This window comes from Canis lupus, chromosome 7 (genome assembly GCF_048164855.1).
Source record: "Canis lupus baileyi chromosome 7, mCanLup2.hap1, whole genome shotgun sequence".
Classification (NCBI taxonomy): domain Eukaryota; kingdom Metazoa; phylum Chordata; class Mammalia; order Carnivora; family Canidae; genus Canis; species Canis lupus.
The window spans coordinates 60,274,352-60,301,631 of NC_132844.1; the positions used below are offsets into that span (position 1 = coordinate 60,274,352).

The following is a 27,280-nucleotide window of genomic DNA, read 5'->3' on the forward strand; positions in this document are numbered from 1 at the left end:
ACCCCCAGGCCCTGCAAACAGGGGCACATGATGCACAGATGCATGACGTCCATCCGCTGGCACCACCCACCATCCCAAGGAACTGGCTGGAAACCTGGAGCCTCCCCTCTTCCTGCCTCTCCCGACAAATCCCAACAACCTCCAGTTTCTGTCAACTCCCACCCTAAATCTCTCAATTTATCCATTCCCCTCTCTGTCCCCTCTCATGACTTCGACAGCCTCTAGTACTCCTAATCCACTCTCCACACAGCAGCGAAAGTGATCTTTTAGAAATGCAAATCTCATCACCTCGCTCACGCTCACTGCTTAAAACCCCTTAATAGCTTTGTATTGCTCTCGGGATAAGGTCTGCAACCCCCTCCTCTGCCTCCGAGGCCTGCTGGATCGCCCCAGCCACATCTTCCACCCTCATGTCCTGCTCTCCCCAGCGCCTCTGCACAGCTTGCCTGGTCCCCTGCGGTGGGGGGGGGAGGGGGTACGCCCTTGGTTCCCTCTGCCTGGAAAGCTCTTCTCCTATCCTTCCCACCTTCTCCTAACCCCTCAGGTCTCTTCTCGGGAACCCTCTCTTTACAGATTCCCCTGGATTTATGTTTTCCTGCCACCCTGTAATTCCCTCCAGAGACTTCAACACACAGGTGCTTTGGCTGTTGTGCCAGTGCCACCGTGTCATCCTTGTCTCTCCTGAGCACAGCGAGCTCTCGAGAGGTCCTGGTCACAGGGCATCCAGGTGCTGTACACAGGCCGAGGCCCTGTGTGGCCCCGGGGGCATGACTGTGCCCCAGCTCTCTAGAAGCCCACTTCTCTCAGGAGAAAGAGACACAGACAGAGAGAAGACTGCTAGCTTAGTAAGTGCCCTGAGAGACCTTAGGAGGGGCAGGAGGGGGCTCCCAGGAGGTACCCACAAAGTAGGGCCTCAAGAATTGGAGAGCAAGGCAGGAAAGGGGATTCCAGGGAGTGGGAACAGCAGGAGCAGACAGCAGGGGGTGCGCAGCTCGATGTGGCTGCAGCTTACGCTGTCACACAGGAGGGAGGTCGTAAGAAGCGAAACCAGGAAGGCCAAAGGAGATCAGATCCTGGAACCTCGAACACCCTCTCATTTTTTAAATTAATCCGACACCCACTGGCCCGAGTCCAGAGTCTCATTTGTACTACGGACGCTCCTGTCCGTCGGGCACATGCCGCTCAGAGGTGTCTACCCTGAGGCCTGTTGGAACCAGCTCAAGGACCCCTAGCCGGATGGCCACTGGGTCCACAGCCCCAAATTCCCACTTTATCAGCAGGAAGGAGAGGCCCAGAGAGAAGCAGCGATTTCTCCTCAAACTTAGAGCTCAGCCAAGTGTCTAAGTTCAGCCCAAATTGGGCCACCCAGTCTGCTCAGAGCCTGTGCCCCAAGGGTCAGGGGTCAGGGGTCAGGCAGCTCCTTCCCCAGGAAGGCTCACCTCCCTTCTAAGTGGAGGGGACCAGCCCCTCTCACAGGCCCCAGGCAGGAACTTGGGCTAGGCAGCAGATTAGCTCTGTGAGGAGGCCCAGGCAGGGACTAAGGGGGTGGGGGCCTCCGTGAGAGGGCCAGGAGCTTTAATTCCCCCTTTTCAGTTGCTGTTGCTAATTCAGGTCCCAAGGGGCTTGCTGAGTTTGTCCTGGACCAGCCACTTAATCTTATAATACCTCCCAGCAAAGCCCCTTTGTTCTCCCTCTTGCATAAGGTGGTAGGAACTGTAGCAGCCTCCTCCCCCTCGGCACCTCCTTCATCACTCAGCCTGGAGCCTCTGCTGGAGGCTGTGGCTGCACCTCCAGTCCCTTCCCTGCGGTCCCTAAGAACTTTCCATGGGAGATATTTAAGACAGCTAGTTGCTAATAAAGATATACCTCTGGATCTACTCGCTCACCTTTGGAAAGCCTGGCATTACACCCCACTGCCCCTCTGTCCAGGAGCGATCCCCAAACAGTGGCTTTCACTGATCTTGGAAATCTTGGCTGGCTCAGAGACACATCCAGCAATGAGATGCACATCCTTCAATCTCCCAGGGGCGACCAGGCTGGGGTCCGCCCTCCTCCTTCCGCATTCCTAGGGTTCAGACAAGCTCTATGGACACGTGAGTTGTGCCTTTGTACAAGGGCCCATGTTTAGAAGGGCTGCACACTTGGTTTAATGCTCTGCTGTTACTATCTTGAAATTCCTAATAATGTTTATACAAGTGGACTGGCATTTTCATTTTGTGGTAGGCCCCACAAATGATGCAGCTAGAGTTTTGGAGCAAGCCCAGGAGGCAGCCAGCCTGGGAACCTGGAAGCCCGGGTGCTGGTCCTCACTCAGCCTTGGCTAGACGGATGAGCCCGAGCAAGTCCTAGTCCTAACTCTAGAACTCCATTTCCCCAAGAGAAAATCAGTCAACCAACACGGACTTGGGATATTAAACTAGTTTAATGAATTTGAATACTAAACATACTATCTGGAATTACCCAAAAGGCCAAGCTCAACAGGGATCTAAACAAAATGGAGATTATTGAAAGGTAAGGGACAGAAAAAAAAGGAGTCTTGTCAATGTTTGCCTGTTTGAACTCTGGCAAGAGCCCAGTGCAAGAAGTTTGGAGGAAGCAGAGCATGGCACCTCTCCTGAACTTCTGCATCCCTTCCCTAGGAGCCTAGAAGGCCAGGAGGACGGCATGGCCCAGGGAGCCATCACCCCTGTGGAAGGTAGGCCACCACTCCTCCATGGGCCAGGTCCCCCATGAACGGGCCTCTGTTCTGATACCATCTTGGCCTTTGCTAGGTTCCAGGGCAGGCTTGTGCTGGAGAGTACACCAGGGGGTCAGCTCCTCATGTGGTGCTAAGCAAGGCAGCCCCTCTCCACCTTCTCAAGTTCTGGAAGGACCCAGAATCTTCCCCAGGACATGACCACTTCCACAGACAGTTTCCCCAGACCCAAAGTGTGATGGGGCCATGTCTAGCCCCCATTCTTCAACTCCTTCTTACTGAACATTGTATTATCCATAAGCAGAAGCAGCAGCCCAGAGAAATACTCCCTGCTTCTTGGGACCTGCTGGTTGTCCTCACCCTAGAACCCTCCAGGACAGGGGCTGGCATCGCACTTCCTGATGCATGGCTCCCATGGGTCCCCTGAGGAGCCAGCTCCAGAAGTCAGGGCTGGGTATTGGCACAGCATGGGGGCTTCCTGGAGCAGAGACATATTTACTCTCTTTTCCACTTCCCCTTCAGTGGTTAGGACAGGGTTCTACACAATTAGGGTGGACAGAATCCCACTGGGTCTTGGGGCTCTCAGGGATGACTCTTCAGATACTACTGTATCTGAATTGGGCCTGCTGTATTCCAGCTTCTCAAGAAAAAGTAGGCCAGGCCAGCCCAAGAGCTCCTGTAAGGCCAAGGACTCTCTGCACATCTGTCTCACTAGTAAATCCCAGGTCCTAGCATGGTGTCTGACATTTAATGGTGCCCCTTAATATTGTTAACCAAGTGAATGAAGAAAGGATGAATGAATTCATTCTTCAATTTCGTTGAATGAAAGAATATATTAAATAATGAATGAAGCAGCACCTGGAAGCAACCAAAACATCCAAGAAGCTCTTCCTTGCTCTTATGCGGGTCACACATGACCAGAGTTCTTCTCATGCCTGTGGTTTGCTCTTTGGAGCTGGAACTGATACAGAATAAATGAGGAGGGGCGGTATGGCCCTTGCTCTGAGTCTGGGGAAAGGCCTCACAATCTTTCCAAGGGCTCAGGTCACAGTAGCCCAAACTCCCAGCACTCCACAGTGGAAGGCATCCTGGACCATCACTACCAAATGTCCGAGGCTCAGCTAAGGTGACTATGGCCCCGAGAGGGCAAGGAACTTACCCCAGGTCACACAGTGAGTTGATGGGGGAATTGGGACTAGAACCTAGAACCCCTGACTCCCTGCCCAGAGCTCCTTCCATTCCACCAGGGACCCTGCTATGCCAGAGCCAGACACTGTGAAACTAGACTTACCGTTGGTCAGCCAGACCTGCCTGGCCTGTGACCTGAGCCCTGGCTGCCCAGACCAGCGGCAGCCTGGCCACCTGCTGGCCAGAATGCTTGGAATTGCCAGGGAGGCGGTAGGTTAACAGTTTGTTTGGAATCAGGCAGCCTTGCACAACTGTGAGGCCTGCCGGAAGCCAAGCAGACCCCTCTCGTCCCCACCCCTGCTCTGGGGCCAGAGAACTGGTGGGCCGCGGGGCACACAGGGCCAAGGTATCAGATCAGGAGACACCCCCGGCCTGACTGTTTATGGTGGGGATAGCTCTCTAGGCTCTGTTATCAGACCTCCCTCGAGGAGGGATATCACAGCCTGCCGCTCAGGCAGCAATGGAGATGGCAGCCAGGGGGCTCTGGTCCCCCCAGTTACAGTCTTAGCCTGAGCTCCAGTCCCCCGCCCCGATAGTTCTCATATAGGCTCTCTCACTTGCTCCCTGCCACTTGGCCATCAGTATTGGATGGCTCCATTCTGCATACGCGGCAGCCGAGGCTCAGGTGGGTTCCGTACCTTATCAGAACTCTAATAGTGAGGCATCTAAATCCAGACTTTTCTGTCTTAGAAGACTTCTCTCCTTCCCCCAGATTTTGCAGCTGAGTGGCTCCCAACACTGTCCAGTTCTTATGGCAGCCTACCTTCCCAGAGCTATTTAGAACCCAGAACCAAAAGAAGAACCCAGAGCCACAGGGGGCCTGGGTGGCTCAGTCGGTTAAGTGTCTGCCTTCGACTCAGGTCATGATCCCAGGGTCAGGGATGGAGTGTCAGGGGCTCCCTGCTCAGCAGAGAGCCTGCTTCTCCCTCTCCCTCTGCCCTACGCCCCGCTCATGTATACACACTCTCTCTCAAATAAATAAATAAGATCTTAAAAAAAGAGAGAAAAGAAAAGAAAGAACCCACAGCCATGGAAAAGCCACAACAGCTGCTATTAATGGACAGTGTCAAGTTGGCAGACTGATCAGGTCACTCTCTCTTCAATCTGAAACCTTCCATCCTCTCCACCAGCTTCCCTACCCGGGGTGAGGCCCTGGCTCCCCATGCTCTACTATGACCTTGCCCCAAAGGCTTCTCCAACCCCAGCCCCCCACACTCTCTGCTTTGAACCTCATAATACAGCCCCTAGAAGTTGGCTTCGAAAGCATCCCTGGCCCTGCTATTTCCAGACTCCAGGTTTATGTTCGGTCTGTTGTCTCTGCCTGGACACCCCCAGCCCACTCCTCCCTTCTCACACTTTGAGATTCAGATAATAAATAAAATGTTATCTTCCTCATGAAGACATCCTTGTCTTCCACGTGCCCTCTGTGCCCCCTTAATTCCTTGGCATACTTATACCATGCTAGAGAGAGACGATCTGCTTCTGTGTGTGGTCATCTGTCTACACTGTCACCATGCACTACCAGGCGCTACCTCTGGATCTCAGTGCCTAGCCCTGTATGGAGAGTCTCATGGTTGTTCATTGAAGGCTTGTTGAATGAATGAATGGAATAGATCAATGCCCTGGGGAAGTGTGACTCCAAAGGTAAGGAGTGTCCAGGGGGCTGGGAAAGTGACTGGCCTGTTGGAAGAACCAGAAGAATCCCATACCACTCTGGAAATGCTGGCTTAAAACCAACAAGGTGAAATTTAACTAGGATAAATGAAAAATCTCCCTGACAGTATTCAAGAAGCCTGTGACCAGGTGGCCTGCAGCCCAGCCCAGAGGAATGGAAGGTCACCTCCTGTCCTCCCTGCAGGAGGGTCTGGATTCCCAGGACCAGACAGGGCGGGTGTAGTCTCCAGGAGCTCCTGGGACTCAGTCCAGCCCTCTCTCCCCCTCTGAGCAGCACAATATCTAAAGCTCCTGCCCCACAGGCAGGCCCGGAAGTCCATTCATTCTCCGAGGGAAGAGTGGAGACTTTAAATAAAGAAAGTTTATGTAACCTTGCAGAAGCATGCCACATGGCAGTGAGCCGCAAGGGGAGGGGAGGTTGTCATACTGTACAGCCTCCCTGTGTTCAACAAGGTCCTCAAGATGACTGAGCACTTCAGCACCAGGATTCTTGATCCAGGGACAGGTTGGAGAGAAATGTGCTGTCTGCAAAAGCATAATCAATATTTTAGTTTAATATTTGGAAAATGAAAACATATACCCTGTGGTTTCCAAAGGCCAACTGCAGGCAGGGTTCTTGGCTGGTGGCACTCTGTGGGGGAGAGTGGGGCAAAGCACAGGGCCACGGTTTAAACAAAGTTGGTCTGTGCTACTTGAGCAGTGTTTTTCAGGAAGATTGTTTATAAACAATTGGTGAGTTATTAATAATAACAGCTGTGGCACGTTGTTCCTTTCCTTAGCGCTGTACTCAGACAGCATTTTCATTTGCGTTCTTTTACTTTGCCTCATTTACTGCATTAAATATGCTTTGCTTTACACTCCTCTGCTCAAAACAAATCTTCTGTGTGTCTAATTCTCCTACCTTGCCAAGCACATGAAAACGCTTTGAGAGGGAAAATGCTTTGCAATAGTTAAACAGAAAATGCTTTGGGATCGTCTATAAAATTTTAGGCAATTCTTGCAACAAGACAGGAATAATTTAACCTAGTGGTGGTCAGAAACAAGGGAGAAACTTACTTCCTTGCAAGGCTTTCCTGAGGCTTCTTTGAAAACGGTCATGTACACCCTTTTATCCGGGAAATCCTTGGCATCAACCCACTGAACTCACCAGGCAGCATTACTGGTGTTTTCCACAATCCTTTTTTTAACCTGATGAGCCTTTTGAGGCAAGGTCCCGCAAGTATGGTCTTAAAACCGCTGCAGCAGGGGCTTATTGAAAGTGAAGATTCCTGGGCAGCCCCCAGCACCTTTGTGCTCCAAAGTCCCTGAGGAAGAGCCTGGGAATCGGCCTTTTCCACAAGTTTCCTGGGTGATTCTTCTGTGCACTCAAGTTTGAAAACCTCTGGACTAAAGCACGGTAGGTATTCAGGAAATGTTTGCAGAGTGAGCTGTTGGTAAATGAGTTTCGAGAAGTACAGAGCAAATAGAAGTGCCATCTGTGGAGTTGCTCAATGTTCTTCCCGGCCATGGCATTAGGCAATGTTGCCTCTGAGCCATTCACTGGACCTTCCTTGCCTGGGTACTGTGCTCCATCCCCAAGGGGCTTAGTCTGGTGCTGCTGGTGACTCTTCAAGTTGAAGCTTTCTCCGTGAGTGGTGAGGCTCCCCACTCTGTCCCTAGTAACTCCCGTAGATGAGTTCCCAGAGTGGATGGCTAAGGAATTTGGCAAACTTTCTCTCTCCACCGAACTCAAACTGCATTCTCTGCCTTCTATGATCAGATGGGCCAGTATCACTTTCTGTGGCCAATGATAGGTTCAGTTTCAGTGCAAAACACACACACACTTACCCCTGGGTGTCTATTAACCCCTAATTCTGGGTATAGACTATTCTATTCCTAGGTATAGGCTGATCCTTGACCTATGCACACATTCACTCCTAATCTTTTTTTAAAATTAATATATTTATTTAAGTAAGCTCTGTGCCTGATGTGAGACTTGAACTCATGACCCTGAGATCAAGAGTCATGCGACTCTTGTTCTACTGACTGAGAAGCCAGGTGCCCTTGGACTGACTCCTAATCCTAAGCATAAAGTGATCCTCAATCCTAAGTATAGAGCCTGGGTCCTGAATGCAGACTGAGTCCTAATTCTAAATACAGATCAACTTCCTACCTCTGGATATACACTTATCCCTGGTTCTAGGTGCAGACTGACTCCTAATCCTAGATGTAAACTGATCCCTAATCCTGGATTTTTGATACAGCCTGATCCTACCTAACCAGACTAAGCCCCCTAAATCCAGAAAACAGGCTGACTCACAACTCTGGTCAGAGCCAGATCCTCAACTCTGATCTCAGTCCCCAGAATGCTATCCACAGAGTGGTCCAACTCTGCATAGATTATCCTTAACCCTGACCACAGACTGACCTGCTGGGGCTGTTCTAGAAGTGTGGAAGGGAATTGGAAACGGATGTCCTGCCAGTAGAGCAAGAGAGCCATATCATATAAAAAAGGATGGGGTCTGGCCAGCCAGTGCTTTGACAGCTTGTGTCTTCCCTACCAGAGCCAAAGCCTTCGTGGGACCTGAGGGCGCTAGAACCTTGAGAATAAGCCAGACACCGATTCTCCACCTCCCACTATTCCTGCCTGTCTGCCCCTGACCTCGGGCCAGACCCGGCCCCCACCCCATCCCCTGGCTCACTGGGACAGGGTCAAACATGAAAGGGAAGATGACTGGCCCCGATACAGGTCCCGGGAATGTGCAGGTATTATTAGTGGACAGACTGCTACACGCTGTGGCCTGTCTGCTCCCAAGCCCTCCGCAGGATGGACCCCAGACCACAAGCAGAGGAAGCGAGCCCAGAGTACGGTACCAGCAGGGCCAAGTAGACTATCCAGATGGGTAACGGAGATCTGGCTTCTCCCCCCCTCACACAGCTAAGAGCTTCAGGTGTCCTGTAAACAGGTATGGAGGTGAAGGCTGTGGATAGGCTGGTGTCCAGTCCATAAGACTCGGCCGGCCCCTAAAGACTCCCCATTCTGCAGCAGGTTTGAAGGCAGTCAAGTCTTGAGCCTGGAGGAATGAGGATGGAGACTGCAGCTTGTGCGACCAGCTTTGAAAGCCACACATGCTGGCCATGAGAGGCATTTGGGTGAGGGGTGGCACAGCCCTCCCATTAGGTGACTTCTATTTGATGGGGGCATCAGAACCTCAGTCTTTAAGGACTCCCTAGCCTGAAGGAACGGACAGATGCTAACCTCAGTGGGCTCTCCGTCTAAAGGAAGACACAGAGGTCCTAATTCCAGCCAAAAAACAATCTTCTTCCCTCCCTAAAGTGAAGCTCTGTGTCCACAGTGCCACCGGCCAAGTCAGCGGGAAGACTGATGGGAGTTAGGGGCATAGACTGGTCTATCCCAGTGGCCTCCTTCGGGGTGATCCCCAGAGAGGAAGACTATCTCACTCCTCACACATACACCCACTCACTGCACACTGGCCTGGGAGCCCCGGCCCAGGAATGTCAGGGCTCAGACCATTTCCCTCTCTGCTGCCCAGTGGCCGGAAGCTTGTGCTCACTTTCCCCTGGGGAGTTGAGGACGGGTGGGGGGCAGGCACAAGCCTCCCAGGCATTCCTCCCGCATTCCTGGGGCCATGCCCTCCTTCCTCCCTGCCTCAGCCTGGCCATAAACTATTTCAGGCTTGCAAAATCTGGTCTGTTGTTCTCTTGTTCACAGCCCCTAGTGAGGCGGGGGCCTGGGTCCTGGCCAGGAAATCTGCAGCACCCCCAGAGCCCAGAGGGTTCTGGTCAACTGGGACAGAGGAAACTGGGTGACCTCTTAGGCCATCAACCACAGAGGGCTTGGGGAGCAGAGAAAGTAGAGCCTGGCTCACTTCTCGGGGCAGAGACCCAGAGCCCCACTCCCTGGAGACTTCACCCAGGGAAAATGGAGAAGTGGTTAGGAGGACAGGCCATCATGTGTTGGGGTGGGGGTTCAGATCATGTGTGTGGGCAAAGGGCATTCAGACAGATCATCTCTTATAAGGTTCACCTCCCTGCACCCCCAGAGTCGTGTCTTCAGCATCATTTTACAGATGAGAAAACTGAGCCTCCACCCAAAGCTCTTCTCTAGACTTGAGTAATGTCTCCCTATCTGACCATATGCACTGCAGGGGCTGGAACCTGGACTTCTTTCTCTCTGCCCCAGTCCCCACTCTCCAGGCCATACAAGCGTCAATAAACATCTGTGTCCTTCCTCCTAAACCCCTGCCTCGAACAGTCAGGGCCCAGGATCTCCACAGCACCAACTCTGACCTTCCAGAGTTCCCTAGGCAAGCTGATGCCTCCCACCTTCAGGCAGCTGGGGCCTGGCAGGAGGGACCTCTGTGGAACAGGGACCAGCTCAAACTCCTTTCTGTGTTATCAGTCTCCAGAATGGAGAGAGGTGGCCAGTGAATGAACAAATGAAGGCCATAATTCCTTGTTGTGCAACTGTGTGTTCTAGATGTTTATAACAAGGCAATGAATAAAATGGGGGGAAAAAATCTTGCCCCCATGGGGGGCTTCATTCTAGTGGGGGGAAGGGGCAGAAAATAAGCAACAAACTGTGTAATGTCAAGTACTGCTTTGGTGCAAAATAAAGCCAGAGGTGCTGTGGAAGGGTAGGCTAGGTGTACGTGAAGGATGTTCACCAAATAAGTGCTTTTGTGCATATTTAGTCAAAGAATGAATATGGAAGATGCTGGACCAGGTTCTGACCCCACACTGCACTCCTGACTATATAATCTTTTTTTTTTTTTTAAATTTATGATAGTCATCACAGAGAGAGAGAGGCAGAGACATAGGCAGAGGGAGAAGCAGGCTCCATGCAGGGAGCCCGACGTGGGATTCGATCCCGGGTCTCCAGGATCGCGCCCCGAGCCAAAGGCAGGCGCCAAACCGCTGCGCCACCCAGGGATCCCCTGACTATATAATCTTAAGCAAGTTATGCTTCCTGTCTGGACCTCAGTATCCTAGTCTGTAAAGTAAGACAGTTGGACTAGAAGGCCATCAAGGTCTGACTTCAGCTTTGACCTTCACGGACTCCAACACATTACACCTCTGCAAATGCAATGGGGAAATTATAGGCAGTTTATTTATTTATTTTTTAATTTTTATTTATTTATTTTATGATAGTCACAGAGAGAGAGAGAGAGAGAGAGGCAGAGACACAGGCAGAGGGAGAAGCAGGCTCCATGCACCGGGAGCCCGACGTGGGATTCGATCCCGGGTCTCCAGGATCGCGCCCTGGGCCAAAGGCAGGCGCCAAACCGCTGTGCCACCCAGGGATCCCTTATAGGCAGTTTAGAAGCAGTTCTGAGGGAGACCCTTCTGTGCCCTAGCAATTCCCCAGGCACCAGTGTTTCTGTTGATGTCACAAAATCTGCATGTTGGGGAGTGGATTTGCATCCTAGGTCACCAAGCTCCCAAGTGGCATGTGATGCAAATGTTGATAATCAGCACAAATAACTAGACTCCTACCATTCAGGCTTCTTCCCAGAGCAAGGGGAGGCAGGGTCACTTTGGGCTGCAAGGAAGGTGGAATTTGCAGGAGGCCTGGGGACTGGCCTTACCTCCTTTCCCCTGTCCTGGTGCCCTCAAGCCCACTTTCCAACCCCTAGTCAGACATCCCCACTGGACTGCTGTACAAATGCCCACAGGGACCCCTTCAGGACCAACTCCCAAGTCCTGACTTCTGAGGACCAAGGGTGGAGGACAAGCTCACTTAAGCCCTGAAGATGAGCCGCCCAACCTGGAGACAGCCCTGCCCTGCCCCATCAGCTCTTAAGGCAGCAGCTTTCAGGCTTTGTCACAGCCTGGGGGGTCCTGCAGCACCGCCCTCTCCAGGCACCCCCCTGCCACCATGCCAGGTGAATCCTAGGGGCTCAAACCTCTAATGCGTCCCAAGATCAGTAAACATTGTGACTTCCCCTCGCTGGGGCTACCTGGCCAGGATTTGTGATTCTCAATCTCCTCTCTTTCTCTCTCTCTCTCTCTCTCTCTCTCTCACACACACACACACACACACACACACACTCATCCAGAGTCTTATACATGCTCTCTCATGCACAGCAGTACACACAAACACACGCTAAGTGCACAGAAAACTCCCACCCAGGACTAATAATTTGTGGAGGAAAGAAAACTAACGCTCATAAGGAGCTTTACTTCTGCCTATCTTGCTGAATCCTGCCCTCACCCTCGCAGCGGTATTTGGGCACTCCTATTTCACAGAGGAGAAAACAGAGGTGCCCAAGGACACTCCCCTTCAAGTGAGTGGCAGGCCCAGGAGTCAGCCCGGTTCTGTCCAACTCCTGCCCCAAGGGCCCACTGCTCCTCACTTCCACACCCACATGCAATTGGAGGTGCTGTTGCAAACACAGCTCAGAGCCGGGAGTCTGAGGACTGAGGTGCTGAGCCTGGTTCTGCTGCTGCCTGTCCAGGGGACCCTAGACACAACTCTTCCCCTCCCGAGGCCTCAGTGTCCTCATCTGGGAAATGGGAGTCATAAAACCTCTCTTCTTTGCATGGGAATGAACCGGATGGTCCTGCTGATTTCCGCGTCTGGGGTTCTCTCTGACTCCAGGTGCGAGCCTCAGGCCGCCCAAGGTTGCACACCTACTCCATGAAGCTGGCCAGAGCCTCCTGAGATGGCCTCTTGCCTTGCCTTCCCTTTGGGGTGTGGGGGGGTCGGAGGAGACCATGCCAGGCAGGGCCCTTTCTTCCATTGGCCCCTGAGCACAACCCCCACTAGTGCTGACTTATAGGTTTACCTCCTGCTGACATCAGCACCCATCTGTTTGTGGTGGGAAAAGAGGCCTCCTGGGGAAACAGGTTTGCTAAATCTCAGCCAGGAAGGACCTCCCAGCTGCACGGTTGGAGCAGGTTCGGTAAATACCCCGAGCAGGCACCTCTGGAGAGAGAGTGGGTAATCCGAAAGCAATGCCTCCTCCAGGCGACCCTCCCCTCTCCCCAGCCACCTCAAGCCATGATCAAATTTCCATCCCTGGCTTTGGATCTTCCAGCTGGTTCCCCGAGCCATTCAGCCTTTCATCCCAATAACCACCCTTCCTCAAACACCCCATCTCCTACTGCCACCCCCCACCACCACTGTTACCATTCTCTGTTATGTCCAACCATTGAAACTGCACCATCCTCACTCCTCCCCCACCCTCATCCTCACCCCTGCCACCAGCCGCCCAAACCCAAAGCTCACTATCTAATCCATAACCGGTCTCACTCCCTGTCTGAATTCTTTACTGAGCGATAAACTTTGGCTGGAATGAAATTCCTAACACAAATCTGGGACCCCACAATAATTCCAGGAGGCAGCAGCATCCTGGATGCTACTCGGTTGGTGTCTGTTCGAGCAGAGCTTATGCATATGACCATGTGCACACACTCAGAGGAGGTAGACACTTCCCTTACTTAATACCCCTCTGTCCCGGGGTGAGCTGAGGGGGCCCAGCTGACACAGCACCATCCTTAATCCCCCTGAGCAAGCACTAAGCAGTGCGCCTGGTTGGTTAAGCACACATATTCCAGGTGCTGAAGAACAATTAAAAGTGATCACAGTGGATCATCTTCCCTGATCAATCTTACCTGTCTTAAGCTCACATAAGCCTATAAAGGAATCTCTTTCCAAATCTGTCATTTCTGACAGCAGATATGCTAGATTTCTTCTTGTTGAGCCTGCTGGGGTTGATGGAGTTCACACCCCGGGTAACAGAAGAGCTTGCCTTAGCCCTCGATTCAACTGATGTGTCTACCATTTGGCTAGAAAGTATTGGGGAAAATCTCACTAAACATCCAGTATTTAAAATTTTAAGAAGGGGAGCTACACCACCTCACTTTGGGGTTTAAAGTCTGAGGTGGAATAAAAGAAAAAAAGACTCAGTGTTGGAATTCTGAATCTGCCATTTAACTGTTATGCCTCAGTTTCCTCATCTGTAAAATGGGAATGAGAAGATCTGCCTCATAGGACTGGCTTGGAGGTTGAGTGTGTTAAAGAACCTTTTTTTAGGCCTGGCCTGACCGCAAGATTGAACTAGACAATCATTCTAGCACACTGCCAGAAAAGCTGCACTTACTATCTTGTCTGACCCATGTAATTTTGAGTTCTTTTTCACAGGGGTTACTTCCAAAATCAAAACTAAGTTTATCACTGACACTGCAGTTAAAATAGGATAGTGAGTTCTCATGATCTCTTTTATGAAACCACTTACTAATTTTTATACTCAGGTACTCCAGCTTTGATCGGTTTTTGTCCTTACGATACGCTGGCCACAAGACATTGTATCTGCCCCCTTCCTGTGGAAGTCTTGCCATGCCTTTTGTCCAGAGGCAAGTCCAGTGTGAGTTTCCGACCGTCACTATCATGGTCACCAAAATCCCAATGTTTCTTGGGACTTGTGCAGAGAAGGAAACAGATACCTCTCCCTGCCCTCCCCCAGCTCCCATCAGGCAGGAGGAGGGTTTAAGCTGAGACCCTGGAGGAGAGATCAAAGCTTTAGAGCAGAAATTTTCTTTTTCTTTTTTTCTTTTTAAGATTTAGGGGCACCTGGGTGGCTCAGTGGTTGAGCACCTGCCTTTGGCTCAGGTGGTAATCCTGGGGTCCTGGGGTCAAGTCCTGCACCAGGCTCCCCGTGAGAAGCCTGCTTCTCCCTCTGCCTGTGTCTCTGCCTCTTTCTAAGTGTCTCTCATGAATACACAAATTTTTAAAAAATCTTTAAAAGATGTATTTATAAGAGAGAGAGAGAGAGAGCTCACAAGCAGAGGAGAGGCAAAAAGGAGAGGCAGAGAAAGAATCCTCTGAGCTGAGTGTGGAGCCTGACACAGGGCTTGATCTCATGACCCTGAGAGATGAGCTGAAATCCAGAGTTGGATGCTTGACCTACTGAGCGACTTGGGTGCTACAGAAGTAATTTTCAAAGACTGGTCGCTGGCCCAGCAATATGAGCATCACCTGGGAACTTGCTAGACATGCAAAAAAATTCTCAGGCCTGACCCTCCTATGCTGAATGGGGAATTCATTTCTGCACTTGAGCAGGCATCGCTCAATGATGAGAACCACTGCATTCGAGGACCTCCAGCACAACAGTGGAGCTACTAAGGCACATTCAGATCCGGGGACAAGGAGGGAGGTGGGAGGAATCACTGGCCCAGGCCCGGGAGCCCACACCCTCAGCACTCCCAGAAGCATGCAAAGAGAGCAGCCGAGAGTCTGGAGAGAAGTTAGGAACCGTGGGAATTACGGGGTAAGAGGGTGATGAGAGGAAAGCACTGTGCCTGGCTGCTGCTCTGGCCTCTCACCAGCTGGGGGGTCCCGGCCACCTCTCACAGTGTCCTTAGCCTCTGTTGGCAGGAGCCTCCTCATTCCCCAGCCTCACTAAGAACTCGTTAGTGATCCTGGCATTCCCAGCTGTGGTTTGGCATCAGAATCTGGCAACCCTCAGCCCGGGCCCGGGGTCATTCCTAATAGGGACCTCCCTAGGCTTTGACTGTAGAAGGCCCCCCCATACCACCACCCTGTCCACTCTTCTCCCTCCCTGTGTGCCTGATGCTGCACCAGGCCTGGAACTACAGCAAAAGGATACAAAAGCCATGATTTCCCTCAAAGAGCCCACCTGGCACCGAGGGCCACTGTTTCCCCAGTCCTAAATCGTGTGCCAGGATGTGCTGAGCTCTTTGTGAACTTTGTAAGACTTAATAAGACAGTCAGCCATGAAAGAGATACCAATCCGGGGCAGTGAACTGTGGACACTAGCAGAGGGCGGCTGGCCAGGTATGCAGAGTTCAGAGAGATAGCTGAGCACAAGGCAGTCAGAAATTTTCTGAGTAGAGAGGAGGCCCAGTGCTGATTTGGATGGGACCTGTGGAGGCAACAGGAATATTGCCTTCTCTGTCTCTAACTCTCTTTGTCTCTGCCTCTCTCCACCTTTTCCTCTTCCCATAAATAGACCACTCCATAAATGGGCAAGGACAGATTGTGATCCTGTTATTAAAACACTATGGGGACTAGACCCTTGGGTGGCTCAGTAGTTGAGCATCTGCCTTTGGCTCAGGTCGTGGTCCTGGGGTCCTGGGATCAAGTCCTATAGCAGGCTCCCTCCCTCTGCCTGTGTCTCTGCCTCTTTTCTCTGTGTCTCTCATGAATAAATAAATAAAATCTTTATTTAAAAAAACCCAAATGGGGACAATTAACAGGAGAATGGATAAACAAATTGTGGTATATCCACACAATAAACTACTACTCAGCAAGAGGAAGGAGCTAGTGCCCCTATTTAAACCACCTGAACTTGAAATGTATAAACGTGATGCTGTGTGAATTTTGCCTTCCTGAAGAAGCATGACAAAAAAAAGAAGAGAGTTGACGGATGGATAGATGATTAGACACGTGGGGGAAAAAATGATCATCCTGAATGTCGATTACGTGATTAGATCTTGCGATCGTGTTGATATGGGTCCTCACGGCACAATTGTTTCAGCTTTCTCTGTATGTTAGGAAGTTTTCACAATAAAATGTTGGGGGCAAAGCGGGAAGGTGATCAAAAGATCTGTGGTTTGGAAAGGTCATTTTGACCACCAGAACAGTAAATGGAAACCACTGACAGTGGTGTGGGTGGGGACGAGGAGGAGCTGTTCAGAGCTCTGATGCTCCACCACTGGAAAAGCACTTGCGAAAATGGCCCTGTCTACCCTCTGGCACAGTGATTCCTGCCCTCCGTACCTAAAAAGCCTGGACACTTGTATACTACAAGGCATAGATAAGAATGTTTACAGCAGCATTATTCACAGTAGCCCTGAACTGGGAACGGCCCAATGACTGTCAGTGGAATGGATTAAACATTGTATATTCACACTACGGGATACTACAGAGCAATGAGAGTAAACGAACTGCTACACACACAACACAGTGAATTCACAACGCCGAGCAAGGGGCATCAGACACAATCGTGTACATGCGATGTGATGCCATGTATGTAATGTGCCAAAGTCATGCCATGCGAATTGTCAGGAATAGAAAACAGAAGAGTGCCTGCTTTTGATGGGGGTGACAACTGGGGAGGGAGATTGAGCAAGAGTTGTGGGAAGCTGGCAGGGCGCTATTTCTTGATCTGGATGATTAATTGCATGTAAAACTCATGAGATGCACATTACAACATCCTCAAGCTATGAACTTATGATTTGTGCACCTTTCTTTGTGTGTGTTGCAATTAGATAAAAATAAAGTGCGTTAAGCAAGTGGAAAAAAACGAAACCTATTTGACCTTCATTCAAGGGCACCCTCACCTCAAACCTGATCCCCTAGGGGCTTCTGGAGATGCAGCCAATTTGTTTCCACCACTCTGAGCAGCTGGGATGGACTCTACACCAGATCTAGCGTAGACAAAGTCCTTGGCATTTGTCAGATCTGTAAGGTCATCGGAGGGGAAAGAGGCGTCGGAGGCTTTGATGCCAGAGTAGGCCAGGGAGCCCACAAAAGTCCTAGAAAGTTTGGCACGCCAGGCTAAATCAGAGTGAATCATAAGGGAGCGCTCCAGCCCGGGGCTTGCGAGATCGGAGTACGTGGAGGCTGTGGGTGAGAACAGTTTCAAGTCAGTAAGAGATGCAGCAGGCCTGCTCTCCCACCCTAAGCCCCCATCCTCAAACAATCCTCTGCCTGTATTAATCCTCTAAAAGGGCTTCAATAAAAATCTACTAAAATGAATTCAGCAGAGACTCTTTTGTAAAGGAATATTCACCCTTCTAATATATTTAGTGTTGGTGAGGTTTCAGTGTTCAGATGATAGGTTACTCAATGCAGGGTCTGCTTTTTTATATTTTATTTATTTTTTTATAATTGACTCCAATTTTCCATGAAGAGAAGGAAGAGAGCTAAGTTTATTTTTTATTTTCTTCATTTTAAAATTTATTCATGAGAGACACGCAGAGAGAGGCAGAGACAGAGGGAGAAGCAGGCTCCTAGCAGGGAACCTGATGCGGGACTCAAGCCCCGGTCCCGGGGATCATGCACTGAGCTGAAGGCAGATGCTTAACCACCGCGGAGCCACCCAGGCATCCCGAGAGCTTGGTTTATAGGTGATCCACAGCAGGAAGTCTAACTCCAGGTCGAATAATCAGGCCTCCCCATTATGACAGCTAATTGTATACTGGCATTGTCTGTGTGCCTTCATATGTATGATAAAATGTTAAAAATGTAATTAGAAATCGCAAATCCCTGGCTCAGACATGAAATGGTGACAACAAGCACAATCTTGAGTATTATCAGATTTAACCAACAGTTGTGCTGTGCTAACAGGCCCAGAAAAACCAGCCACCAACAACGTATAAACACGTGGTGAGCACCATACGTTTAATAAAAATGTATAGAATGGGTGCACGTGTCTGGGTCTTGCCAGAGCCAGCTTGAGGCTTCTGCAAGCTGGAGACCATTCTAGCCCCATCGTGGGCGGGCTTCTCCCAGCAAATACCCTCATAGACTTGGGTGGGTATGTGGGGAGGGGGGTCGAAGGCCAAGCAATCCCCCAAGAAGCTCCATAAGTTTGCTGTGCCCCGTAAATTTGAGAAATGCTGTGTTCCAGCGAAACACAATTGTGTTGGCAAGGCTATGGGGGAACGGGCTCAAACACAGCATTGTGGCTATGAGGTGAGGACCCCCTAGAAGGGACAACCTGGCAGCGTCTTTCCAGATTAAAAATGCACGTAGCCTCTGACCCAGCAACTCCAGTCCCTGGCATCTTCCCTACAGATACATTCCCACAAGTACCAAGTGATGTGCAGACAAGGATATTTGTGTGTGGCATTGTTTATAATAATAAAAGCCCGGAACCAGCCCGGCTCTCTCAAAGCAGGGGTCTGGCCAAATTATCTTGGGAGCAGTGGCTAGTGTTTATTGAGTGCTTACTGCATGCCAGGCAGTGACCTATACCCTTTACAAGTATTATCTCATTGAATCTTCAGAAAATGCTTTGAGCCAGACGCCGTTAATAACCCGTCTTCAAGTAAGGAAACTGAGTCACTAAGAGATTAACTCACTGGCTCGACATTAAACAACTGGTTTGTGGTAGGGATCTAAACTCCAAAGTCTATGCTCTCTTCTCTCTCTTCATGATACAGTATCTTCCCAATGAAAATTTGAATCACCAGTTCAGTGGAATACCCTGGAGCCATAAAAAAAGACAAGACAGCTCTATGTGTACTCCCATCACGTGGTTTCCAAATATGTTAAGTGGGAGCCAAAATGCAGAGCAGTGTGGGGGAATGCCACCATTTATATGGGAGAAAAAAAGAGTTTATAAATGTATTTTGGACTATCTTTAGAAAGATGTACAGGAAAACTGGTTAACTCAGGGGCCTCCAAGAAAGGGAACTAAGTAGTGACTGGAGAAAAGGATGGAAGAGAGATTCACATTTCTGTTTTGAATTTGGCTATAGCTTTTTATTTTATTTTGAAGTAAACTCAAATTTATAGAAAAGTCGAAAAGAACTGCCCATAGTCTTCACCTAGATTCACCAATTATTACTTGAATATTCTGTACTTGAATTTTCTGTCTTGCCATGTCCATACCCTACCTCTTTTTTTTTTTTTAAGATTTATTTATTTATTCATGAGAGACACAGAGAGAGGGAGGCAGAGACACAGGCAGAGGGAGAAGCAGGCTCCCTACAGGGAGCCCAATGTGGGACTCATCCTGGGACTCCAGGATCATGCCCTGAGCCAAAGGCAGATGCTCAATGGCTGAGCCACCCAGGTGTTCCTTTACCGTACTTCTTTGAAATAAAAATCAACAAGACCAAGTTAGACACACATTTCCTACCTCAGAAATTCTAGAGAGTATAAGATGCTAGGTGTCCAATCTCTTAAAAGGAAGCCAACTGCATAGCATTTTCAGGAAGTCAACCTTGAAACACTCATTCTCTGGAACAGATGCTTCCTCATCCAGAAGAATGTGGCTGAGCCTAGGATTATAGAGAAGGGGCATAAGGAAGCTTCCAGAACTGTGGAGCTGAGGCCAGAAGCAGCTGTGCCTTACTCTGGGATTGGGCAGGACAGGGCAGAGGCAGGGAAGGACCACAGCAGGTGGGGACGAAATGAAGGTATGCCAGGTGTCCAGGCAATGCCCCTTTTATCACCTGCTCAGGCTCTGGTGCTACTGAGTTCAGCGCCTGAGGTGGACTGGGTCCTTTACTCTGTGAGCCAGATACCAGGGGGGAAACCCAGGTCTAAATACAGGGAGGGCAGAGGTGAGTTTCTTGCCACCTTTAAAGGTATTGCTTCCCCTGAGCACTTGCTACTTAATCCCAGAGGCTGTCACTTGCCTCCTTCCCAGCCTAGTCACTGGGGCTCTACTACCCTATAATCATCTGCCCTGATTTTTCCAGAGCTTTTCAAGGGTCATCAGCCTGTTTCATGTGTGCGTCATTCTTTCCTGCCCTCACCCTCACCTGGGATTTTTGTGAAGCCACGGCTGTGTCTCCAGTTCAGACTGGGGCTCCCTGAGGGCATGTCTGTATCTTCCCTTCAGACTGGGATTCTTGAAGGCAGGGCTGTGTCTCCCCTCAAACTGGGATTCTTGAGGACGGGGCTGTGTCTCCTCCCTCAGACTGGGGCTCCCTGAGGGCAGGACTGTGTCTCCCCCTCAGACTAGGGTTCTTCAAGTCAGAAACCTTGGAGAGCCATAGACTGGACACTGTCCCCCTCCTCTGTCCAACCCTTTTGGTCCCAAAGCCAAGGCTCTGTGCAGGCCCCATTTCACACACCTCCATGTACCGCCTGAGGCCCTTCGCTTGCCTGAAAGGTCTGGAGCTGACACTAGCAGGCCAGTGGCAGGGCTGTTGCATAACAGCGGCCAGGCCGCAGGTTTCCGATGATTCAGCACTATGGCTGCATAAGACTTCTGTGTGGCTGGACGCAAGACAGGGATCCTCAGAATCAAGGGACAGGAGGCCCAAGGAGTCTGGCTCACCTGGGACTCTACACAGTAGCCCTGACACACTGGGGAGGGGACACGCTTCCTGGGCCCCTCCGGCTGCCCTGGGCCTGAGTATAGGTACCTGGGTCTGGATAGGGGTTCCAGGCTGGCATTGGGCCAGGAGAGTCATCTTGCCATTGAGAGCCCATTACTGGGGCTGTAAACCCCTCCAGCAGGGTGTGGCCCAGGAGAAGAGCGGCCTGGTGGCCAGCAAAGGAACCCCAAGGGCCAGCCTGGGCCTGGGGGGCCAGCTTGGCAGTTCTTTTTCAAACCACTAGATGTCACTTCCATTTCAAAGACCCACTGGTTGGAATTTCCCCAGTCAGGTGCCCCCATCCAACTCCTCTCAGAGTCTTAAAGGCACACAGCCCATAGGAGAAAATTCTACTTTCTCCTGAGGCCCTAAATGCTGGACACCTGGCCAGGAGCGGCCTCCAAGGCTGAGCTGAAGCTTCCAGGAGTTCCATGACATCCCATCCCACACTTGCAGAGAGCCAGAAGGGGCAGAAGGCTGTCTCCTCATCCCTCACCCACCCTACAGGTTATTATGGAGATGGTATTTCCTGAAACCAAAAATAAAACTAAGGAGAGTCTATTTAGGAGGAACAATACTTGAAACAGGGGATACATGCCCCCCAAAGATCCTACTCAGGGCCAAGAGATTCTGGATTCACCAGGGCTGTGTCGTCCATTGCCCTGGCTTCAGACTATCAATATACTGGCCATGAATTTCTGGTGAGGAGCGATCTGAAGGGAGGTTAGAGGGACCCTGCTTTTCTCCACACACACCCCCAAAACTCAATTGACATCTCTTGGTTGACTGGTGCCTATTGTAACAACTTACAATGTGCTTTATTCCACTGCAGCTCCCCAACAAGGTTAATATAATCTTAACTCCATTTCTCAGATGGAGAAACAGAAGAGTGGAGAAGGTTAAGAGAGAAAGAAAGCTCTTCCTGGCATCTCTTGGGGCTCTGTCTCCACCTCCCTCTGTCAGACCCCCACTGGGAAGGGGCCTGAGGCCAGCTGGTGGGTTCTACCCACACCTCAGGTGGCTGCTTAAAGACTCATTCTCTTTAGCTCATTAATTAGCATGGGCTTTTACCCAGTGGTTTCCAAACTTGGTTGCCCATTAGAATCACCTGGGGAGATTTTAAGACTCCCACTCCAGTGAATTCAAAACATGGGAGGGCTGGAATGAGGGCTGCCCTCAGAACGATTTTAAAGATGTCCAAGGAGTAGCTGAGTTTGGGGAGTACTGCTTTAACCACCTCACCCCCAGCCAACCGCGTGACCACTGTGGATTTACCCATAGGCCCGTGGGGGTGCAGAGTGTGGGCTGTGGCACAATTAATGACGACTGAGCTTATATTTTATAAGAGGATGCTCAGTAACAGACCTTACCCTCTCGGCAGGCAGATAGTGTTCTATAGAGGGGGAAAGAAGCGCAGAGAAGTGAGGCCACTTGCCCCCTACCCCCACCCCAGGGCTCGGCTCCTAAGTTAGCAGAAGGAGGCCTAAAACCCAAGTCTTTAGGGCTCTCTCACACATTCTGGGCTCCTCCGGAGTTCTCTAAACAGAGGCACTGGGCTCCGAGGATAATGCCTCTGACACAAGGTCAGCGTCTTCCAGAGCTGTTAGTTTAACACAAAGAAAACAGTTCCCAGTCAGTATCTGACCCCTCACCCTGGCCACTGATCCACAGCCAGTCATAACCACCACTGACCCTTTATCTCAACCACAGGCTCACTCCATCCTGGACACAGCTTGATCCCTAACCCTGGCCACCACCGACCCCTAATTGAGACCACAGGCTGTCCTGACACTGGCCACTGTGCCACTCATGTTCAGCGCTGGTCAGAACATGGAGTGCCCGGGGCACCCCAACACAACAGCAAGACCTAGCTCTGCATCATAGTATCATCACTAATGATAATAAAATCAACACATGGAGGCCTATGTACCAGACAGGAGCCATTTTTGTGTGCATGATTTCTTAAAAGGATCTGGAATATGATTCTGTTAGCCATCAGGTCAGGTGTAAAGGCTTCCCCAAAGCTCAAAAACCTGCAAAGAATCCTCCCATCTCCCACCTTTTCTCCTCCACGTACCCAAGGCTCATCAAACACACACACGTGTGCATGCACACACACCATCATACTCAAGTATCTCCTTGCTCCTGCTGTCCCCAGGCTGGAATGCCCTCCTCCTCCCAGGATCCCCCCACAAGGCCTTGTCCCCCCAGGAAACCTACAAGGCCCATAGAGTCCCTTGATGTCCATGCTCACTGACCCCCTTCAGAAAGTGTCACCAGGCCCAAGAGAGCAGATAGCACCCAGCTGAAGCACCTTCACCCAGTAAGGAGGTTAGGCCTGCACAGCCATGGAAATGAAGGTCTGATGGCAGTGGGGACACTTGTCTACACATGCACTCACATATGCACACATTCACCAAGTATGTTTATAGAGTTCTGAGCAATTGTAAACTTGGCTAGCTCTGGCTGCCCCCAGGAGAGGGAAAACCATAAACACCTCCTGCTCCAGCCAGTTCCTCCAACAAGGCAAGTCACTCCCAGGATTCGGACACTTCACCATCTCAGGGAACGGGCTGTGCCCATCCATTTTCTGTTCGGTGAATGACACCTCGTCTCCTGTCCCCACCACAGGGGAAGGGCTCCCTCCCAGGATTCTGCTGGTGGTCCTCCTGAGCCTTTGCCCCAGCTAGTCCTGCCCTTGGGAATGCCTCATCCCTCTCTTCTTCCATGAAATCTTACCGCCCCGAAAGGCTCATGTTAAAGTCTTACCTCCTCTAAGATACCTCCACTGATCTCTATCACACTAAACACTTTCCAGAAGGGGCTTTGGGACCAAAAAAAAAAAAAAAAATCTGTGGAATAAGGCCTAATATTTCACTATTAGAAACCCATTCCTTTGGCTTAAGAATTGCTCTCTCCTCAGGAAAGATCCCTGAGTATTTATTGTAGATGTACCCCCATCAGAAGCAGTCAGTACTTGGGCAGGCACCAGCTTAGAGCACGTATTCGTGCTCAAACCTTGTCACTACCCATTTGGGGGGATCATGGCCTCTCTAAATGCACAGTGAGGGGGTAGGCCCGCAAATCTCCAAGGTCCCTCAGCTCCAGTAGATAGTAACTTCTTCCAACTGCAATTTTTTACTGGGAAATTATACACTTGCCCTTGACACTTTGAAATGTCGCCATAACTTTAAAGGGGAAGAGAAATCCTACTAAGTCCAGTCAAAAGCAGGAGACAATTAGGTTAGCTCTAAGGGAGCATCCCAGACTGTATCGTTACAAGGCTTGGGGAATTGTAAAGCAAAACAACAGTATGTCTCCTCTGGAAATATTTAAAATGCAAGAAAGATGAGTCTGACTTTACTGGGTATGGTCCTTTTATTATTACTATTAAAAAGAGAGAGTGTGTGACCTCTCTTCGAGCAAGGAAGGGGGGGCAGGCATTGATGGAGTTTCCAGTGCTGAATGATAGAGAGCTGAATGCACCCAGGGCCTCACCCCCACCTCTTCCATTGTCCCCCGTTCTCCTTAATGAAGGCTCAAACCAGAGCAGCCAATGAGGCTTGGAAAATCCGCCTGTTGTGTGAGGGGATTTTCCATAAATCTCCCTCATTCAGGCGGCGGCGACAGCCCCGTGCCCTGTGGAGGGAGGGCTGCCCAGCTCCTGGGGACCCTCGTTAAGAACAGGTGCCTTCTGGCCAGCTCCCTGCTCCTCTGGGTCCCTCAGCTGCCTGGGGGGTTTGGAGTGGGGGAAGAAAGCCCCCAGCCTCCTCGGAGCCTCCTCCGAAGAAAATGACCTTGGACTCCTTCAGGCCTGCCAGGGCAACGAAAGGGGCTCTCACTCGCCAACAGCATGGCAGTTCAGAGGGTTGTGTGGCATAAATTTGCATGCCACCCATTCAAGTCCCCCCTCTGACACTTTATAGAACTGTGCTGTGAAGTATGGTAGCCACTAGTCACATGTGCTATTTAATTTTAAATTAATTAAAATTAGATTTTACAAAGGCAGTCATTCAGAGGCACGATTTAAGTGCTCAGCAGCCCATATATGGCTAGTGGCTACTGTACTCAGCAGTGCAGATCTAGAACACTACCACCATCTATTCTTTTGGACAGCTCTCCTTATAACCAGTACTAGGCGGAGCAGCCTCCCCCAAGGGCAAGGAGGCACCCGCTCAAGGCAGAAATTCCAACATCAACAACAGGAACAGAAGTCTGGTACTGACAATGGAGAAGTCTCCAAGGACTGGGGCGGAGGGGGGGGGCATCTGAGGGGGAGACATAGCCCTTGTCTTCAGGGAGCTCCCAGCCCAAGGAGGGTCAAATAATTCATTGGCCAGATCTTGTTTTCCAGAGCAGGTGAGGAGGAAGGGTCCAGCTGTCACTTAGCAGGCTCATTAGCGACGTCTTCTGAGGCCTTACCCTCCCCCGGGGTAATTATTAACAGGCCTCAGGTGTGAAAGAGCCTGCAGCCAAGGCCCCGCCCTCCCAATTCAGCTGACTGGGCCAGCTGGGCATCCTGGGGGGCCAAGAGCTGAGAGTCCCACCTGGAAACAGCCCCAAGTCTGGATAACTGACCCCCAAGCCCCCACTCTGAGCCCACCTTGCTCCATGTTTGATAAGATGAACCTCCAACCGGGAGACAGGGCAGTGACCAGGGAAGCTGCCTACTACCTCCCCATGAAACCATGGAGACACTGGGGGTCCATCCCCATAGTCTCAAAGTGGAAGGTCTAATCCCCCCAAATCTGGGCACGGCCTCTAGCCATGTCAGCAAAAATTTTCCACATGTGCTGAGATTTCTGTTTGCCTTCCCCATTAGCTCAACAAGCATGGATGGAAAGATGACTAAGGTAATTAGTGACTGTAGTCATCAGTCAGGGACCAAGGGGCCAGGCCAGGATGGGGGTACAGGGGCTGGAGCAGGGCTGGGGAAGCTGTGCGTCAGCCAGAGAGCGTGAGCACACCAGACCTGTGCCAGGCCTGGAAACCTCAGCCGCCAGGGAAGGGGGCCCAGGAACAGAGAAAGCAAATGATGGCTTCAGCCTCGTTGCCATGGAAACAGCTCCAAACAGAGGCTTCCTCTACCAAAGAGGGCGCAAGCTCCTGATAGGTCAACGGGTACAGGGTTATTGACAAAGGACTGGAGATGCCACTAGAGAAAATAACCCGAACCTCTTGATGACAGGTGGAGAAAAGCAGGTTCTTAGAAACTTCTTCCTGTGGCGTATCCCACGCAGGCCCCAGCCATCATCCACTCCAATAGGCTCCTGAGTCTTTTGATCCTATGCTTCTATTAATAAAACGTCTGTGATATGTGCCCCATCCATGTGTATATTTACTTGTTTAAATGTACATGTACCACCATACTAATAAGTTAAGTACATTATTGAAAAATGCACCCCTAAATAGACATTTTTTAAGGATGAAAGAAAAAAATAAATAGAAGTAAAGTTCCAGTGCCTTCCTAAATATTAATGGGCCAGGCTTGCCCAACTCTGTTTTGGAGACCATTGGTGTACTTCAAAGAGTATGAGCGACACATGGCTAATGAAGCTCCTTAAAGGAGCAAATGTTTCTGCGTTTGCAAATTCAACATCAGTCAGTCTTTCCAGGTTAATGTTAAGATTAATTGCTATCTCAAAATTACTTTGAACTTGAGCTGACCCTTACTCTGGGGTACGGATGGTGGCAGAGCTGGTGACATCAGCTGACCACGAGCTCAGGAGTGCTCCCTGCCCCCATGTGACTGGGTCCTACTCTTCCCTCTGTGTGGACCGCCCTGCCGCTTTCCTCCACCCCTGAGGAGTCATTCCTCCAAATTCCAGCTCCCTTCTCTTCCTTGGGACATCTTCCCGAAATCTCAGGCTGGCCAAGGGTTCCACCTCTAAGTTTCCATGGCCCAAGATGGATACTTCCATTCTGGTATTTACTACATTGTACTGGAATGATGTGTTTAGCACCCTGCTCCCTCACTAGACTGTGAAGTCCTACGGGGCAGGGGTTGCTGTACTCATCCTTGTACCCCCAGCTGCTAGCACACACAGACACAGACACACCCACTCACATCCCCCGCAGCACTCCCCATTCTGATGTTTGAGCCCTCTTGGCTTCACACACAGAGCAGGCCATGAGTGCCAAGGAGTTGACACCAAACCCCAGGATCCCTCAACTAATGACCACAGGATCTAAGGATAATACCTGAGCTCATTTCCCCTTGGGTGGTAACTTTGAGGTGACTACTCCACCCAGTCTCCAGGGGGTCCCCAGTTCGGCTCCATCCCAGGTGCCCACAGGGGCATCTGCCCAAACATGCACATTCTGTCAGCTTCCTTCCTTTCCCCGCCTCAATTCCTTACTCCCTGACCACCAGTTCATGGGATCACCTCCCAAATCAGCTACAGGTGCTCCAGTCCTTATCTCGGTGGGGATCCAGTCCAAGACACCGATATATGTCAGGTGCTCGACACAGTCTAATTAATGAAGGTTTATTGAGCAACTTCTATGTCCCAGCCACTGAGGGTTCAAAGAGCGGAAAGCTCATGGGGCTGGAACAGTAGCAGAAGATTCCTGAGGAGGTAGATTGAACAGGGCCATTCTCAGTTGGGGGGGGGGGGGGAGGGCGGGGGGCAGGGTGGAACAAGCAGACAGCAGTGGAGATGAAATTTCCAGGAGCAGGAAATACAGGAGCAAAAGAGG

At 50.7% G+C, this 27,280-nt stretch overlaps 1 long non-coding RNA gene across 2 annotated transcripts in view; it reads right to left on the reverse strand.

The window, feature by feature from the left end:
• Window positions 1–2,456: 2,456 nt before the first annotated feature.
• LOC140636969 (uncharacterized) overlaps window positions 2,457–27,280 on the reverse strand; it is a 34,230-nt gene continuing 9,406 nt past the window's right edge. Inside the window, exons 2-5 of one of the 2 annotated variants that reach the window (XR_012034223.1) lie at window positions 22,095–22,181; window positions 19,393–19,534; window positions 16,865–17,147; window positions 2,457–6,082 (exon numbers count right to left, since the gene is read on the reverse strand). This is a non-coding gene — a long non-coding RNA (uncharacterized lncRNA). Of the gene's footprint in view, window positions 6,083–16,525; window positions 17,148–19,392; window positions 19,535–22,094; window positions 22,182–27,280 lie in introns of those variants that run through there. The other variant, XR_012034222.1, reaches the window with a different exon arrangement.